Below are 17,173 nucleotides of genomic sequence, written 5' to 3' on the forward strand. Positions count from 1 at the left end.
GAAAGTGTCTAATGAACACACACCTTCAGGCAAGTGCTCTTATGAGACTATACAAGGGAATTGTGTGTAAAAAGTACTTTTCCGAAATCGATGGGAATTGGGTCCTGATCCAATCTGGAACACAGTTGAGCCACCGCCGCCCCAAGCAGTCATAGGAATCCCTCACAGTAACCTCATCTTCAGTCTCTGCATCATAACACCTGCGGTTTTTCTGTGAAAAATCTGTTGTAAATACTTGTATGGCCTGAATGTGCAAAGTTTTTCTCCAGGCTCCTACTATGCTCCCCTTCTGGAGCAAGGCTCGAGCCTTGTCTTTAGTTTCCTCCACCTCCCTAGCATCTTCCTTCCTTATCTAAGATCTCTGGGTTCTGAAAAGCAAGTACCTGCAGTTCTTTCTGTCCTGTCTCCCACTGTTAGTCCTTGTTTTTCATGTTTTGTGGGTTTTGCCTAAGTCAATTTCGCTGGTCTGTACATTAAAATTGGATTTTTCCGTGTTGACTATTATCTACTGGAGCAGTCCAGAAAACATTGTCAATAGAAACTAAATATTTTGGTTCTTGCCTATACAGTATACAGTATAAGATTGAATTTTTGTGACAGTTTGATCCCGAATTTCAAATTTCCATTATTTCCTGTGGGAAAACATAAACAAATCTGAGGCTAACCAGCATCCCAGAACAGATTTAGTTTGACATTTAGATGTTACACTGTAAAGCATGAGCATAGATCATTAAGTGAACCTTAAATTGTTGCGTTAAACTACAGCTACTGTCACGTGAGGTGCGCAGCTTGGACCCCAAAGCAGACAAGACATAGAAGTTGAAAAACTGAGTCTTTATAGACAAAAATACAAAGTAAGCAGGGCTGGATTCAGACGGCCTCAAAGAAAACACTTAACATGGAGAAACCTCGACTAAGAACCTTGAGCGTGCCTCAATGCACTGAAAAAAGTGTCTCTCAGTAACTCCAGCTAGGACTGTGCTCAATTCCATATGACAGAATAAAGGCCTATATGACAAAATAAGAGTGACACATTTTTCATGTTCATATCTCAATTGACAAAAGTAAAAGAAGAAGAAAAGTACATGTTAAATGTAGAAACAAGCAGCCTGAAAGGGAGTGGCAAGAAGAAAACAGTTACAAATACATGACCATAGCAACTGCATAGCCGCTGACATCATCATCATCACAAGGGACAAATCCACGACCATGACAACACAATGACCCAAACCAAAATAAAGCCACAACAGGCACAACCTTTTAACAGTAAAAATATGCAGAAAATGTGGATGACAACCTCTCAATCATTGGGAAAAATAGAATGTTCTGCCTGCGCTTTCTAATGCATACCTCTTTTCTCTTTGCACTCATCTGTTTTCTCTCCATACTTGTGAGAAAGAAATGCATAACGCATGCGATGGCGCAAGCACACAAAGCTTTGCTTGAAAGTGAATTTGGAAAGGGCAATAGCTTTGAAGAGCTTTCCTCGCCACAAGCTGCTGCTCTTTTGAACAACACCCTACCTTACCTGTTTGTTTTCTCCATCCTTAGCGTTGCATTGTTACAGATGTGCATTTATCTTTGTGACGAATCTCACCTTTTACAACGTGATATCTCAACTCCCTTTTCCCGTGCCTGTGTCTGCAAACAAAGATCATTGGAGAATAAAAGGGCAACCTTGAATTTTAAAAAACCTAAATCCAAAATGATGGTTCGTCTGTGCAGTAAATATGCTCTTATGTTTAAATGATCTTGCTTACATGAGCCGACTGTGTGCCACATAAAGGATTTATCATCTTTAACATAACATGGTCTTTTAATCTGCTCCACTTACTTTGCATTCACAAGGAGATTTTCACGTTTATTCTTATATGTTAAATCTATGTGGTCCTACTTCAATCCAATTTCCTGACAAGGCTTGGCTATTGTTCACCGTTGACCCGAATGATCCTCAAATATTAAATCATACATGATGAGGCCAGCTGTACAAAGCACCGCAGGGGTGCGGCAGTCTTTTCGTAAAGCACACAGACAGTACAAAGAGAGTTGTACTATTCTGCAAAATAAGGAATCAACAATCCCAATTCCAATAATAATATACTCATACTAAACATATTTCTTTAACATGTCTTAAGAAATACTGAAAGAAACATTTAGATCTAGCTGCCAAGATGCAAAAAATAACACTCATGTAACATAAAGACTTTATTATAACAAAACATAACAACAAAATTATACTAAAAAATACATATATTGTCACACAATTTAATTTTACATAAGCCTACATCTGGGAGAAAAATATGTATTTATTTTAAAACAATTTTGTAAGCCTAAAATATTTACAGTAATCCAAAAATAGTGATAAACCTCCGATATGTGTTTTCCATTAAAAAATGGGGGTTGTCTCCCCCCCAAAAAACACCCAAAAATTATATAAAAAATATGTTAAAAATCATTAAATAGGTTTACCCCAGATTATCATAACAGTACTGGGTTTTGAAACTATTGAGGAAAAATGAAGTGTGTTTCTTCAGTCTCACCAAGTTTCGAAGTCTCGTTTAAAATAACCTGATCAGTTCAACTATATTACATCCACAATATGGCACCGCTTCTTTTGTGGAGCATTACTCTACTCAGTACAACACTAGCATTGAATCAGGTGTTCAGAACAGTCAACAAACACGTCTTCCATCATTGTAAATAATTAAGATGAAAAACATTTGATTAACTGAACAATACATTTTCCAATAGTCAATTAAGTCAAATGCTACAAACCCGTGACAATAGATACATAAAGGAAATAAATGAATTATTGTTGCCCAGGTTCTTTGTTGTCCTTCAGTGTAGATGATGGGAATCCAAAAAAAGGTTTTTCTGTGTGATTTCAGTGTGAAGTGTGTGTAGCGGTGCATGTTTGGTTGACACATTAATGGCTTCCATTAATGATCAAAAAGAAGGTAATTTGTGTCATGAGTCTGACATGAATGACGGGCTGCGTCTGGCTGCTCCCCACTCTGTGTATTCAGACAAGGCAGGAGGAGCAAAAGGGAGGACTTTGATGGAAGGAAAGGGAGAGGGAGGAGGAGTATGTTATGCTTCCTACTACAGCTGGTGATGTGCAGCTGTCTAGGAGGGTGGAGTTCGTCCTAAAGTCTCTGCTATGAGGTTGAGGCCAGGGGGAGAAGACAAGACGAGGGGGTGTGGGGGTGCAGCGGATGCAACGACTGAAATGGGGACAGAGGCGGGAAGAAACAATGCCTGTAAAGAACAATAAAGGACTCAATATTGCGAAGGATAGAACAGCAAGGGAGGTTGCATGATGGAAAGTATCACACGGGATAAACGCAAGCAGCGTCAAGATCAAAACGAGCTTGTGTTCATCCCACGCACTTTGTCTGCATCTGCTGCTGACATACACGCCGCATGAGCATATTGTTGCTGTCCATAGAAAATCAGGCATCTCTTCTCGCCATTGATTTTTACAAATCACAAGATTCGGAGATGCATGCTTTACCAACAGACATTTCCTGATTGTAAAGGAAGTACAGAAGCAGGTCCACTCCACATTTGTGGCTGCTTACCGCTGTTTTAAAGCGACACTAAGGAACTTTCAGTTTACATTGATTGTGGCGACACCGTATGGACAAAAGCGGTATTGTTATGCTTGAAGGAAGACCACATTCCCCATAAGGACAAGTGCAGTGCGTCGTTTGTGAGCGAAAAGCCGAGCCAATGTTGATCCTTGACGGTCCATTTATTCGGGTAGCTTCCCTTTTCCTTTTTTTCTTTTCGGTCTCCTCAGACAAAACGTTGTTTTGCAACTTCTGCCAGGAAAGCACTAATCATGCGTCGACATTCAAATTGACTTCCATCTTTGTAATGAATGGGGAAAGGGTGGAGTGTTGTATGCCATAAAGTAGTCAGCACGTTTGTAGTTTTTTGTAGTGTTTTGTGTTCCTACCATCCTCCTCAAAGTTGCTTAGTGCCAGTAAAAATGATACAGACCCCTTCAGGTCAAGGCAAAGGTGTCATTCAACTAGTTTTAAGTCGATTCATCGTTTCATCAAAAGAGTTATGAAAATATTTGATTAAGGTTGAAAAGTCCCTTAGTGCTACTTTAACTCCTAAAACGTAAAAAAAAAAAAAAAGAAGAAGTTTAAAATGGCTTACTTTAACCAGGACCCTGCTCCACATTGTGGCCAAAGGCACAATCCAAGTTGGTTATTATTACGCCTATTGATATCATACAAAAAAAAATCCTCCACACTGGCTAAGGCATAAGCGGCATCTTAAAGCTACGCTAACTAGTTGAGGAGACATTCTAATTTAAGTTGCCACGAGTGACGGAGAGAGTGAGAGAAAAAACACTGGTAGGAGCATTGTATAGAGAGTGAGCTCAGCTCAATTCACAAGTAGCAGTTTGGCAGATAGGGAACATTTCAATTTCAACACAAATTGTGCATCAACATAAAGTAGATACCTAGAGGCATATTTTGTTTATCCTTTGTGAAAATCGACTAATTTTAATGCAGTTTACTTCATATCGCGTGAAAGTCTTCTTTTTTTGTTTTCATGATTTAATTGCCTCCCCGATGGCCAAGTTGCACATACCAGAATGAGTCACAATTAATTAATCATGATGCACATACTATTTTAAATTTTTACATTCTATTTAAAGATGATATTACTAAATGTTCAATATATAGGCTATATATAACAGAGAGCTTTTTAAAATACACGAGACATGGATGGAACAGATTACATTTGTTTTCTAGAGCACGTATTCAGACGAGTTTAGTGAAAGTGGCTAATTTTGTGTGGTACACCTGATGCCGCAACATAATGGTAAGAAACCGCTGTAGTAGCAAAAAAATAAATAAATCCTAAGGCAATCCACATGTAAATATGCACATTAGAGTTTTGTTTTATTTTATTTGAACTGCTGACCCCATTTTGTAAATCAGCATGTGACTTATGAACATAAGAAAAACCCCTCTAAAGCTCAGAGGTGATAGCTAAATGTGCAAAGCAGTCAAGCACGATGCTCGAGAACAGTTGCTGGGCGGACGGCTAATCATCACAATCTCTTGTGTTCCCCTCAGACCGGCCTAATATAGTTTGTGGTAGGCAACGATGCTGAGATGCAAGCTCACATTCCCCAGTAATTGATTCCGCGGCTACTGCCGTGCGCTAACGAGCTAAATGAGGAGGACAACTGGCGGGGAGAGAGTTAGAGAGGAATAGAGTCTTAACCAAGCAAATAGATGCATGTGGCTCCAACGAGGGCAAAGTGTGGCGGAAATCCTCTAAAACAAAGACAGTGGGATGTCGATCTGTCATGGCGGCAGCGTGCCGTAAGGAGATCAAAGCAGGTGGTGTAAAATGGTTGAAGAGCGCCAGAGCTGCTTGAGTAATCACTTCCCTTTTATTTTGGTGGTGTTGCGTAGAGAACAAGCAGCGGTCGAAAGCACCAGTGAGCACGGTGCGCACTGCCTCTTTCATCTCTGACAACATCTGGGGGGGGCTGTTGTGAATTCAGAGTGAAATGCTAAAATTGTTCAAAGGCCCGTTGGTCCGGCCTGGCTGGGCTGGGCTCGGTCTTCTCGCTTGTGTTTTGAGAGATGAAACACACCTGGTTCTGAGACTTGCTCTTATTTGACAGCGGTTTGATGCCGACGCCTCGGGCACTCACGCATGATGCTGGTCTTCATAGTAGTTACAGTATTCTCCTGAAAACTTTACTTTTAAAGGCAAACTCTACGGAGAAAGCCGAGACTCGAAGCCAGAACCTTTGACTGTGAGGCATACATTTTGCATTCTGTCCTGTAAAAAAAAATGTTATGATCAATCAAATCCCAAACCCGAAAAGATGAGTTTAGCATGTGTTGTCTTTTCTCAGGAACAAACACAAAATGCAGTGACACGCTGAGATACGATTTTAATTCATTTCTTGACCATGCTCGTAACTCAAAACACTCCTGTCTCAAATCATCTTCCCCATTGAAACAAATGTAAATGTCATGAATCCATTCCAGCCTCCAAAAACAACAACAACCCAATATGACAATATAGTATTACAATTTTAAAAGAATGAAAATGTCTCTGTCACACTTTCACCTTTAATTGTGCTGCTCATTCGTATATATATTTTTTTTCGTGAGAGAGCTCAGTATTGTTCATTCGCTAATTTTACCGATTCGACATGTCATCATCATTGCTCTCTTTTTTTTTTTTTTATGTAAATGCGTATGTGCATGGGCGTCTGTGTGTGTGCATGTGTGCGTGCGTGAGCGTGTACCTAAAACCTATTAAAAATCCCATACCGTTCACCTAAACCAAATACTTCAGAATCCAGCTAGAGTTGCGAAGTTGTCAGGAGACCCGAGGAAGGATCAAAGAAAAGAAAGGAAAGTGAAATCCAGCGCCGACCAGACATCGCCTACTACCCACCGGGTTACCAACCAGAGACTTTCACCAACCCCAGAAACATCTAAATTCCAACAAATTAGGGACACCTCAAGAGACCTGCTCATTCTGATGTGTGCACCTTGACCACTGCAACAAACATACAGCTATACTGTACGAGATATTCAGCTCCTCTCTCGTTGTCTCAGTTCAGCAGTGATATTAGTTGTTCTTTGCAGAGGAAAAATAATATATGCCCATGCATTTTGTTGTATGGTCTGTGTACATGTGCTAATTTGATATGATTTGCTAATTATATCTGCCAAACTGATGCTTGTTGTGAAGTGACCTGCCATCCATCCAACAGAATTTGTATCTCAAATTGGCACTCACAAGCAAAAGAAAATCTGCAATTCGATTGCTCATATCTTGAAGAACTTATAATTCAGGTCCATCATATCTCAAAGCATCTCTTTATTTACACGCTAACATGGAACTGCTCGTACAAATGGTGGAACACTTGACTGTGAGACATACTAGCCGCATGTGACACTTTTTTTGATCTGTCTTTAACTGATATGTGGAAATGCAATTTTTGACAGATTTGAGTCAAAGTTGTATTTTCTGAAGAATACAGTCATCTGAAATCCATGTGATTACAATGTCTTGCAAAACAAATTTAAAAATAGAATCTAATAATTTATCTCCTTAATTGGTAAGGAACTAAGGATTTTTTTTAAATAATTTTAAGATTAAACTCATGCAGACAAATACTACAGAAATGTAGTTTTCGTTTTTGCTTTCCTGTGAATGGCCTTCCTTGTCTTTCTCCTCCATGCAGGTAAGTCTCATAAATAGCACGCACACGATACACCAGAAGTTTGAAAACGGCACTGCTGATTGCACTTTGGCATTAAATCAATATTCCTCATATATATGTTCTTTGCACTGCAGCAAAAGAGACACATTAGCAAAACCCAGCAGAGCATAAATAATCCCAGGGAATGAGAAAAGGCATTTTCGATGTGTACGTGTATACGTGTGTGTGTGTGCGCAAGTAAATGTGCGGGCCTACATTTCGTCCAGGGGAAGCCAATTCATGGTGTCTGCGTTTAGGCAGGGCTGAGAGATAAGGCCTTTGTTGCTGGCTGGTGTGTGCGTTGCAGCGCGCGCGTGTTTTGTGTCGGCGTAGCGGAGATGTGTCGACATCAGTGGTTTAATGGTTTGAATCTAACTTGGACCAATTAAAAGGCACGCCGCATGCGCCGGGGTGGGCTCCCATTCATTTCAGGGGAAATCGAGGTTGAAATGAGCCATTGTCAGGCCACGCGGCTGCTGTGCATACTGAGAGGCAGGCCTGCAGCAGCTCCGCTAAACACTGGGTAGAGCACAGAGGAGAGTCTATGTCCAAGGCAGGAGGCCGTGGACAAGGAGCGGCAGTGTTCACTTTGAGATGGAGAGGAAGGAGAGAGGCAGACAGATGCAGGCAGAGGATAAGAGGAAGAAGATGGCAGTGAATGGCAAGAGGGCTGAGATGAAGATGCAAGGAGAACGTTTAGAAGCGGCAAAGACAAAGGAGGTTAGGACTAACAAAAATTTGACCTAGAATAGCACCCAGTAGTCTGATGGCCTCCGCCAAGGTGGAGCTGTTAAAATAAGTGAAACAAATGCAGTATGGTTGCTGTTTTTGTCCTGGCAAAATGTTATTTCTGTTGGGGTGTCAAAATGAGTGCACTCATTTTGAGTTAATTTAAAATTCCTTTAACGCCACAATTTTTTTTAAAGACCACCCCTTACTTGGAAAGCCTGTACTTGGGGAAGCATGTCAAAATGTAGCAGTAGTAAATGTAATAATAATGCACATATTTGTGGAGATGGAGTATTTAATAATATTTTTTTTTACTTCAAGTTAAAGATTAGATAGCTCTTAATATGAGAAGAAAAATGCACTAAGCTGTCACCAATGTCTTACAAATGCAATTATGCCATCTAGTGGCAGAAAAATGACCTCAACACAAATCAATATCACACTCGTTTCTTTAACTCCATTTTCTGAATTATTATGAAATTAATGTATCAATGAGTAAAAGGTGCAGCCATAGTTCTTTTAGTTTAACATTTTTTTCCACTTTAATTTTAACAAGAGTGTGAAAACTTTTTTTATTGTACATTTTATTGTACATTTAGAACAGATATAACATTTTTGATTAATCATGAGTTAACTATTGAAGTCATGTGATTAATTACGATGACATTTTTTTAATTGACTGACACCCCTAATTTCTGCAAACAGTAGTGTGTGCTCTGACAAGAATAACTTTTTTAAGATTTATTTTAAAAATATTTTTTTTGCATGAAATATATAACAGAAAAATCGATTGTTTCAAATTGTATTAGTCAATCATGAAGTGGTTTTACTTCCATATATCATATCAACTGCAACAACTACCATCAAACCTTTTGAAATATGTACTCTTTCCTTTTGACTTGAAAATAAGAGTAAATGGCAATTATTATTATTAAATTAATTTATATTGAAGGTGAATTTTCACTTGAGTTTTGGCACCTCCAGGGTCCACAGCACCCTGAGCATCTGCCTATCTTGCCTAGTGGGCAAGCCGTTCTTGGTTGCAAAGCTGGGGTTAAGTGTGAGACTCAAATGGCACAAAGTTCATGACTGTAATTCCTTTGGAACATTTTTGAAACACTTTCCATGTTTTACAGTAGATACGGTGTTCTTTTTCTTGCAGGCTTCATTTTTGCATTTGTAAACAAGGAGCTAGTGTGACTTAGTTTTGTAACATATTTCCCCCCCAAAAAAAGCATCATGGCTTCTGAAGAATGGCTATTGTGAGTCTTTCTTTCTTCAATGGAAGGGTCAACTACTACCACGACAACATCTGAATTTGCACCAAGAATATAGTTCCTCGTGCTACCCCGCCATAAGGTTTCGGCATGTAGTAAACAAAACAATACCTTGAGCTTTTGTGCTTGGCTTAGGTAAAAGATTGTGGAGAATATGTGCTGATGTGAAATGAAATTGCAAGAGCATGAAGCGATCCATATGGATGCGTAGAACCCTCATAAGGCGGGATGGGGATTGCCTGCTACAGTAGCTCCTGCACTCCTGACGTCAGCTGGAAAGCACAGTGTGTAAGTGCTGACTTGGCCCCTAGACACACGTACACACACACCCCCACACACACACACACGTACACACAAAATGCCTGCCAAGACAATGCCTTCAAATTGTACACACAGCACATCATGCAAATGTGTGCGTGTGTTTCATAGACAAGAAGCTCCAAGTAACTTTTAGCACATTAGATCCAAGTGCCTGCATTTTAATGACCGTCATCACATTCCCTTGTTTTGCTGACTGCTTCCTTATTATTCATTTTTGGGAGTCGTCAGCCTCTGCAACTTTGGAAGCCCGAGGCATTTGTGTGACGTGATCCAATGCGGACACTGATCCTGTGCGCTTTGGAGTGTATCACTTCCTGTTGGGCTCTCGCCTGGCGTGATCGGAAAATGGCATGTATCCCGAAGAGACTCAAAAGCAATGGCGCCCGTGGAAGGAGTCCGCACGCGACCTTTGGTTAATGTCACATGTCACAAGCTTTTATGTCTGCTGATGACAACGTGACATGACAGCTATCTTCAGTGACTCATTTTTTGTTTTTTTATTCTGGAGTGGGGTCTCCTTCACAGAGGGCCTCATCAAGGATATCTGAGAAATGAATTATTCCTGTGGGGTTTGCTTTGATGGGAGAAGGGCGGTATCGTGAGGCCCAAGGTTTGGCCAGTAAGAACACTGACAGGCTAAGTACGCCACTGACGCACAACTTTCTCCACTTCAGAGGTTTTTGTCTTTTGTATTCATTAAAAAAAAATTTTTTTTTAATGGATGTCTTATAAACACAAAGAAAGGATTTTCATTAAAGCCACGGCAGATTTTTTTTCTAATCAAAGCAGAGCACATTCAAGAGTACTGACAATCACAAAAAAGACATCATCAATATTTCAAACCTGAAAACTTTGCGAGAAAAGACTGAGTGGCCAACAAAAATGTCATACAAGGGCGAATGAAAAACTGTGTTTAATATTAAAAGGGAACTTCCCTATCCCCATCCCTTCACAAGGCGAAGCAAGCTGACTCACTACCAGAATGTCATATTTTGACTTTAAGTTACTGCTCAGGCAATTTCTGCAAATAGTCGCGCCCACTCAAACAGATGCCATATGGCAGTCAATCGGTGTGTATGTCGCCCACTTCAGACAAATAAGTGCCTTCTACTTCTTTCTAACAGATTCCAACATGAAATTGAGTCTATTGAGCGAATCAGTGTATGAATTAATCCCACTTGTTCCCCAAAATAATATATATATATATATACATATATATATATTAGGGGTCTCAAAATTAGTGTGTTTAATTTGAGTTAATTTAAAGTTCCTTTAAGGCCACTCATTTTTTAAATGTGCGATTAATGACCGCCCCAGTCTGTACTGGTGGAATTGCATCAAAATTTTGCAGTAATAAATTTAACAACAATGCATATATTTGTGGAGATTCAGGATATTTTACAATTTTAAAAATGTGCAGAATATCACAAGTTATTTCATGTTAAAGAAGAGATGGCTGTTAATACGAAAGGAAATATGCAATTCTGCCATCCAGTGGCAGGAAAAATGACCTCAACACAAATCAACATCACCCTCGTTTTTTACAGTACATTACTCAATTTTATGAATTATTATGAAATTACTATATCAATGACTAAAAGATGCAGCCATATTTCTATTAGTTCAATATATTGTTTTCAACTTTTATGTTAACAAGAGTATGTAAACTGAAAAAAAATAAAAAATAATAAATAAATATATATATATATATAAATGAATGAGAGCAAACAAAAACGGCATAATAGCAACCATATTGCTTTTGGCATAAAAAATGTCCCAGAAAAATACGTTCCAGCAGACTCATTTGTTCAATGTTGTCTTGCTCACTGGTTGATTGGCCTCAACTTGAAGGCTACATTGTAAGTATTATCGTGTTTTGGGCATAATCAGACTTTGCCTTTGAGCAGAACAGTTTGATCCCAAATACGTCAGTGTGTGTGGAATACATTTAAAATGTGAAAATTCATAAACAGTAAACATGATGTTGGTGAGTTGAAGAGAAGCTAAGACTAGACGAGAACGTGATATTCCTGTGAAAATCCAGGAAAAATTGGAAGGAAAAGACTGGGCCGAACTTTATGGTTTATGTGTTTATAAGTTTGTGGCCGTTTACCATCAGTAAACGTGTGCACGTTTGTGGTGAATGTATTTATGTAGCACGTCGTGTACATGAGTTTGAAAGGCTGCTTGGCATTCAGCCTCGGTGTGTTTATGATACTGTATATCAGCGTGTCATCCTACGTGTGCCTCTGCCGGTTGCAGAGCAACCCGAGGCATCGATTATTGAGGGGGCTGACAGCTCGACTCGCCGGATGCAGCAGAATACACACTGTCGCCAGGGAGCACCATCAGTTGCCCTGACAACACCGGCGCCTGTCAACACCTCTCTCTTAATAGTGACAAATTGTACTTATTACATCAGCGTTAATCCCCATCACCACGAAACCCCCCTCAGATGAAGATACTTAGCCATGTGCTGATCAAATTGTGTCAGCATAATTAGTGGGAAGCCCTATTAAAAAGCATGCAGGGCCTCAGACGCATTGTACAGTCTCATCATGCTTATGGCTGGCGGTTGTGGGGTGATTGTGGAGGTCGCTGGAGGGTTGGTGAAGTGGGAGGGGCAAAGGTCTTTAGTATGCCTAGACTACTGTATAAATACTCAGTGACATGCATTGAGTATTTTAATTTAGAATGAATGTTGTGTTAAGATGTGACACAATCAAAGTGATATAGTATCCATCCCTCAGGGGACTTTTAGACAAAACACTAGTTTAAATGTGGACAAAATACATGCAAATGTGCAAAAATGCTTGCTCCGAATATATTTCATTATAGATCATACAGTTCTCACTGCACGTACAATACGTACGTACAGTATAAAAGATCCATTCATTGTCCTAACCAAACAACAAAATAAGTGCAAAGGTCTCTCTTGCATTAAAATGACCAGGGACAGTTTAAAACTGCTGAGCAACTAACTAACATGTGCAAGAACTCATTTTGTACTTTTATTTTTATTTTTTACAAAAATAACTCCCTCAAATTTCTTTTATATTTTTTATTATTATATTTTAATATTATGCCTGTTATATAGGTATAGGGCAGTGTATGACCCACTGTAAGTGCAAATCAGAAATATCTGCCATCTAGTGGTAAATAGTGATATTATAACTTAAAATTATTATTTTTTTCTTTAAAAAGAAATTCTTTCATGTTTTGAATTTTTCCCATATTATTCTGGAATTTTTATCCCCATTTCCCCCCACTTCCTCATGGAAAACATATCAATTGTTTATATTAAATGCTTGTCAGCATTTTTTTAAGAAAAACAAATCTGGAAAAAAATAAGCAATGCTAGTTGCCCATCTCTGCCTCAGACTGACACCCTCTATATTTATGGCAAGTTGTATTATCATCCAATTAGATTTTCAATTTTCATCATTTTACTGTAAATCAGTGTTTCCCAGCCTTTTTTTTTTTACGCCATCAAGGTGCATATTTTACATGAGAACAAATATCTCACTGCACATCACCAAACAAATATGGCCCAAAAAGTTGATACACAGGTTAATTGCTATCTAGTAAAGGAATATATAAATGTTAAGCCCTTCACTATATGTTACTATAATAAATAGTTAAATTAATAATAATAAAAGATTCAGAGACTTCAGTTCTGTGAGTATGTAGTGTTTTTGTTTTTTCCTTGTTTTTTGTGATGCCATGCTGCTCAGTTCAATGTGGCACCACTGAATTCAAATTAATAATAGAAGAACAAAATGTCAACTGCAAAATCTGCTCTGTTTAGTCAATGTGAAGAGACTCACCTCGCAGGCCCAAATATTATTCACCTCTGCATTTTTACCCACCAAATTTCATTTTATTCATGCTGAGTACTTTATTACTTGAAGGTTTTGCTATGCAGTTTAACCTGCATCGGCATGCATACCTGAGCAATTCCATATTTTATTTATTTTTTGTTGTCGTATATGATTTTACAGTACAGTTTAAAATGTCTTGTACATTTTTATGGTGTTTAAGAACGTTAGAATGTAATTTAAAACATATTATTATTATTATTATTATTATTATTATTATTATTATTATTATTATTATTATTATTATTATTATTATTATTATCTGTACTGTGATTACATAGTTCATGATGGTGGCAGTTTGCTGAAATTGTCGTTATTTTCTTTGGGAAAATAAAAATGTTTTGCACAAATCGAACGTTGGCGAACATCCAACCAGAATGAATTCTAGCATTTAAACTATATTTGGGTTAAAGAGCGAACAAATACTGTACTTTATTAAACATTACAGAAACAGAAACGGGAATTTGGTAATACCAATGGTTGTAATTTAGAAACGGGTGAGGAAGGAAACAAAATGAATGCAATTTTATTTATGCCTCATTTTAACAATAACAGCAATTAAGATATGCAATTTTCACAGCTCTGTAGATATGATTGACAATTACTAGCAACTACCCTCTGAACTAAGTCTCACAACCCCCCCCCCCCCCCCCCCACACACACACACACAATTCACAAATTAGTGACGTCTGATGGAAATGTGCTAATTGCTGTTGTTAAGATGTTGCAATAATTAGGTTATGAAGGCACACTACTACAAGCAAGCGCACACACATCCGAGTTCATTGACGAGCCAAAGCCAACATCCTCCCTCCCCTTTGGTGGAAATAGAAGGCTTATTCATTTTAGTATCCATCTGAGTACAATTTCCTAGACATGAAGTGCAACAGCTGACAATATAATTATTATTATCATTTTGTTTATTTATTTATTTGCTTGTTGGTTTATTTGTTTACAATTGTAGGCGGAAAAAGGCCTTTAAAAATACACAAAAATATCAAGGGGTGCCTCCAAATAATTGCATATTAATATAGTCACCATTTTGCTCAGAGAAAGTGCCAAGCAAATTGCACACAAACATTTTGAGAGTTCGGAGGAGGAGGTGCATGTGGAATATTCTCCTCTGGATAGTTGCTGTGTGCATGTTGCAGCATTAAAATGCGCTAAACATCCTGTGAACAGCTTACTCGGCAGTAAATGTAATAACATTGTTGCCATGACCACACATTCATGGGTTGTTTTTGGCCATTTTGGATCAGACAGGATTCTAGATAAAAGCAAAACAAAAGATTCTCCTTTTTTTTTTTATTATCCGTCTTCTTTGTAAGATATCATCTCCTTACTTGAAACAATTGAAATATTTTTTGTTTGTTGACAAAAGTGACATTGCTTAAATGTCAAGAATACAAATCGCTTTTTCCTCCTCCCCTTCCCCTTCTCCTTCTTCTTCTCCTTCTTTTTCTTCTTCTTCTTAGATGCATACCGCCACCTAGTGTACAAGAGTGTGTTCCACTCATGTCCCCACCCCTTTTCCTCAATTTGCTATTGTAGCGTTTCCTGAATCAATTCAGGCTTCCAATCGGTCAAAATGTACACTTAGTTAGGGGTTATAGCGCCCCCTGTTGCTTTGGCATGCGAAGAGAGCCACTGATGTAGAGATTGGTCAAAAAATACTCATCTGTATTGCTTATTTATACTTCGTATACTTTTTTGGTTTACTTTTTGACCTGCATAGCAACACACTGTTTAATGGCAGCGGGTTTGAGCGGAGATTACTGGATTGCTAACCTCATTAAAGACATAAACAACCCCATGACTCTTTAACCTGGGAGACTCAACTTTCCCTTTCAGCAGTTTTCGGAGCTAAGAGCGCGCGTTTGTGTGTGCTCAGCAAAGTGCTATACATTAGTGTGAAATTAATCCTTTCTCCGGTTGCTCTCATATTAGGTCGCTCCCTCTATGACATAAATCCGCAAGACTTGTCTTCTGGGATGCCAGAAAACACAGTGTACCCTATTTTAATGCCGTAATGCCGAACACGACCGCTGCTTAATAAACAATATTACAAGTGCATTAGATTAGTGCAGTAGATCAAGGCTGTTTGGAAGCAAAGCTTGTTTATCTGCGGCCATTTGATCAAGACAGCATGTTTCCAGAAGTGCACAGAGGGTAGCTTCAATGAATCTTTAATTGATGGTAAATACACTTCTGTGTTTCTTTGCTTGGGTTGGACTAAAGAATGAAAAAGCCATGCCGAAAAGCATTTAAATGTTCTCACTCAGATGTTACAGTAATCCCATTACTGACGTGAAGCCAATCTGAGCGACCAGTACCCGTTTAAATCCGATGCGGTGGAGGGACGGTCTCATGATTTATTCACAATGACATCCCTCACTTGCTCTCTTGTTTATTAAATATGAATCGTTCATGGCAGTTGGACATTTTTTGCATGGATTACAATGCAGCAATCATTTATGATAAATGAGAGCCCATTTTCAATATAAAAAAGTGGTTCTATAACACCACTTGTCACAATAGTTTCCGCTCTGAATTGTGTCCGCGCGTGTGTGATCTTGTTTTTGTTACATTGTGGGGCCAACATTTCGGGTTGCGGGGGCCCACCCGTCCATGTAGGGGCCATTTTGCTGGGCCCCACAAGTTTAGACCTCGTTTTGAGGGTCAAGACTTGGTTTTAGAGTTTAGGTTTGAATTGGGTTATGGTTGAGGTTAGGGTAAGGAATGGTGGTAGGCAATCATTTTTTATGGTTGTTGTTAGGGGAAGAGGCTAGGAAATGCATTATGTCAATAAGATGGCCCCACAAATATAGTAAAACAAACCTGTGCGCGTGCGTGCGTGCGTGAGGAAGAATGAAATATTTGAATTCTTATCTGCTATTAAAACCTAATTTTAGAGATTGAAGCAACACTATGTAGCGATGTTCAATAACTTTCTTGGTTGAAAACAAATTTGCTAAGAATCTGAATTTGCAATAGAGTATTTGATTCTTGAAGTCGATGTCAGTTAAATCCAATGTTGATCACCAAAGCAAGCAAACAAAAGAAGTCGTCATTTTGTCATACCATCCACGCACAGCCACGTCAAGTCTGTAATATTCATGAAATGCACATTTCAAAAACACCAATATCTTGGTACAGCTGATACTATCGGGCCTTTGTTGAAAATCCCTTCAGTTTTCAACATATTTCATATTCTCTCATTCCCCATCACATGTATAAAAAGGAAGGTGTTTATGTGGGCATCTTGTAGATATCTTAGCAAACTAAACACGGCTTTAGCATTCAGGACACACACACAGCTGGATAGAACATGCAGGAGGCAGTAGAGGAAGTAGAATGAGCCAAACGGGAACACAGAGGTTTTTGAGGGTAAATAAGACACAGAGACTCTCTAAGCATTGCAGCATTAATGCCAAAACCCTCGCTTCAAACCAAGGACGCCTTCTTCAATGGGGTGTCAATGGCGGCTCTGTCATTCTCTTGCATTGCGAAAATCTATTCACGCAGCAGGTGCATTCACAGAAAGACACTTTTATAGGTGCAGGAGGCTTTTTTCAATAACGATTTCAAATTGTCGTAGGCATCCATTTGATACCGTTTTAATAAATTTGAACTTTAATCTCGAGGATGGATCATGCCTCAGGGCAAATCTTTTCAGTACAGTATTATTATTCCATTTCATGCTA

General features: G+C 38.8%; 1 protein-coding gene across 8 annotated transcripts in view; it reads left to right on the forward strand.

Moving 5' to 3' along the window:
* The window catches only part of dscamb (Down syndrome cell adhesion molecule b), a 116,265-nt gene that overhangs the window by 49,223 nt on the left and 49,869 nt on the right, over nucleotides 1-17,173 (forward strand). The window contains exon 1 of one of the 8 annotated variants that reach the window (XM_086080461.1): nucleotides 7,877-7,984. The exons of the other annotated variants lie outside the window; for them this stretch is intronic. The gene's annotated coding sequence lies outside the window, so the exon portion shown is untranslated. Of the gene's footprint in view, nucleotides 1-7,876; nucleotides 7,985-17,173 lie in introns of those variants that run through there. 8 annotated transcript variants of the gene reach the window in all.

This window comes from Leptonotus elevatus, chromosome 7 (assembly GCF_054856555.1).
Source record: "Leptonotus elevatus isolate MCC_2025b chromosome 7, RoL_Lele_1.0, whole genome shotgun sequence".
Lineage (NCBI taxonomy): Eukaryota > Metazoa > Chordata > Actinopteri > Syngnathiformes > Syngnathidae > Leptonotus > Leptonotus elevatus.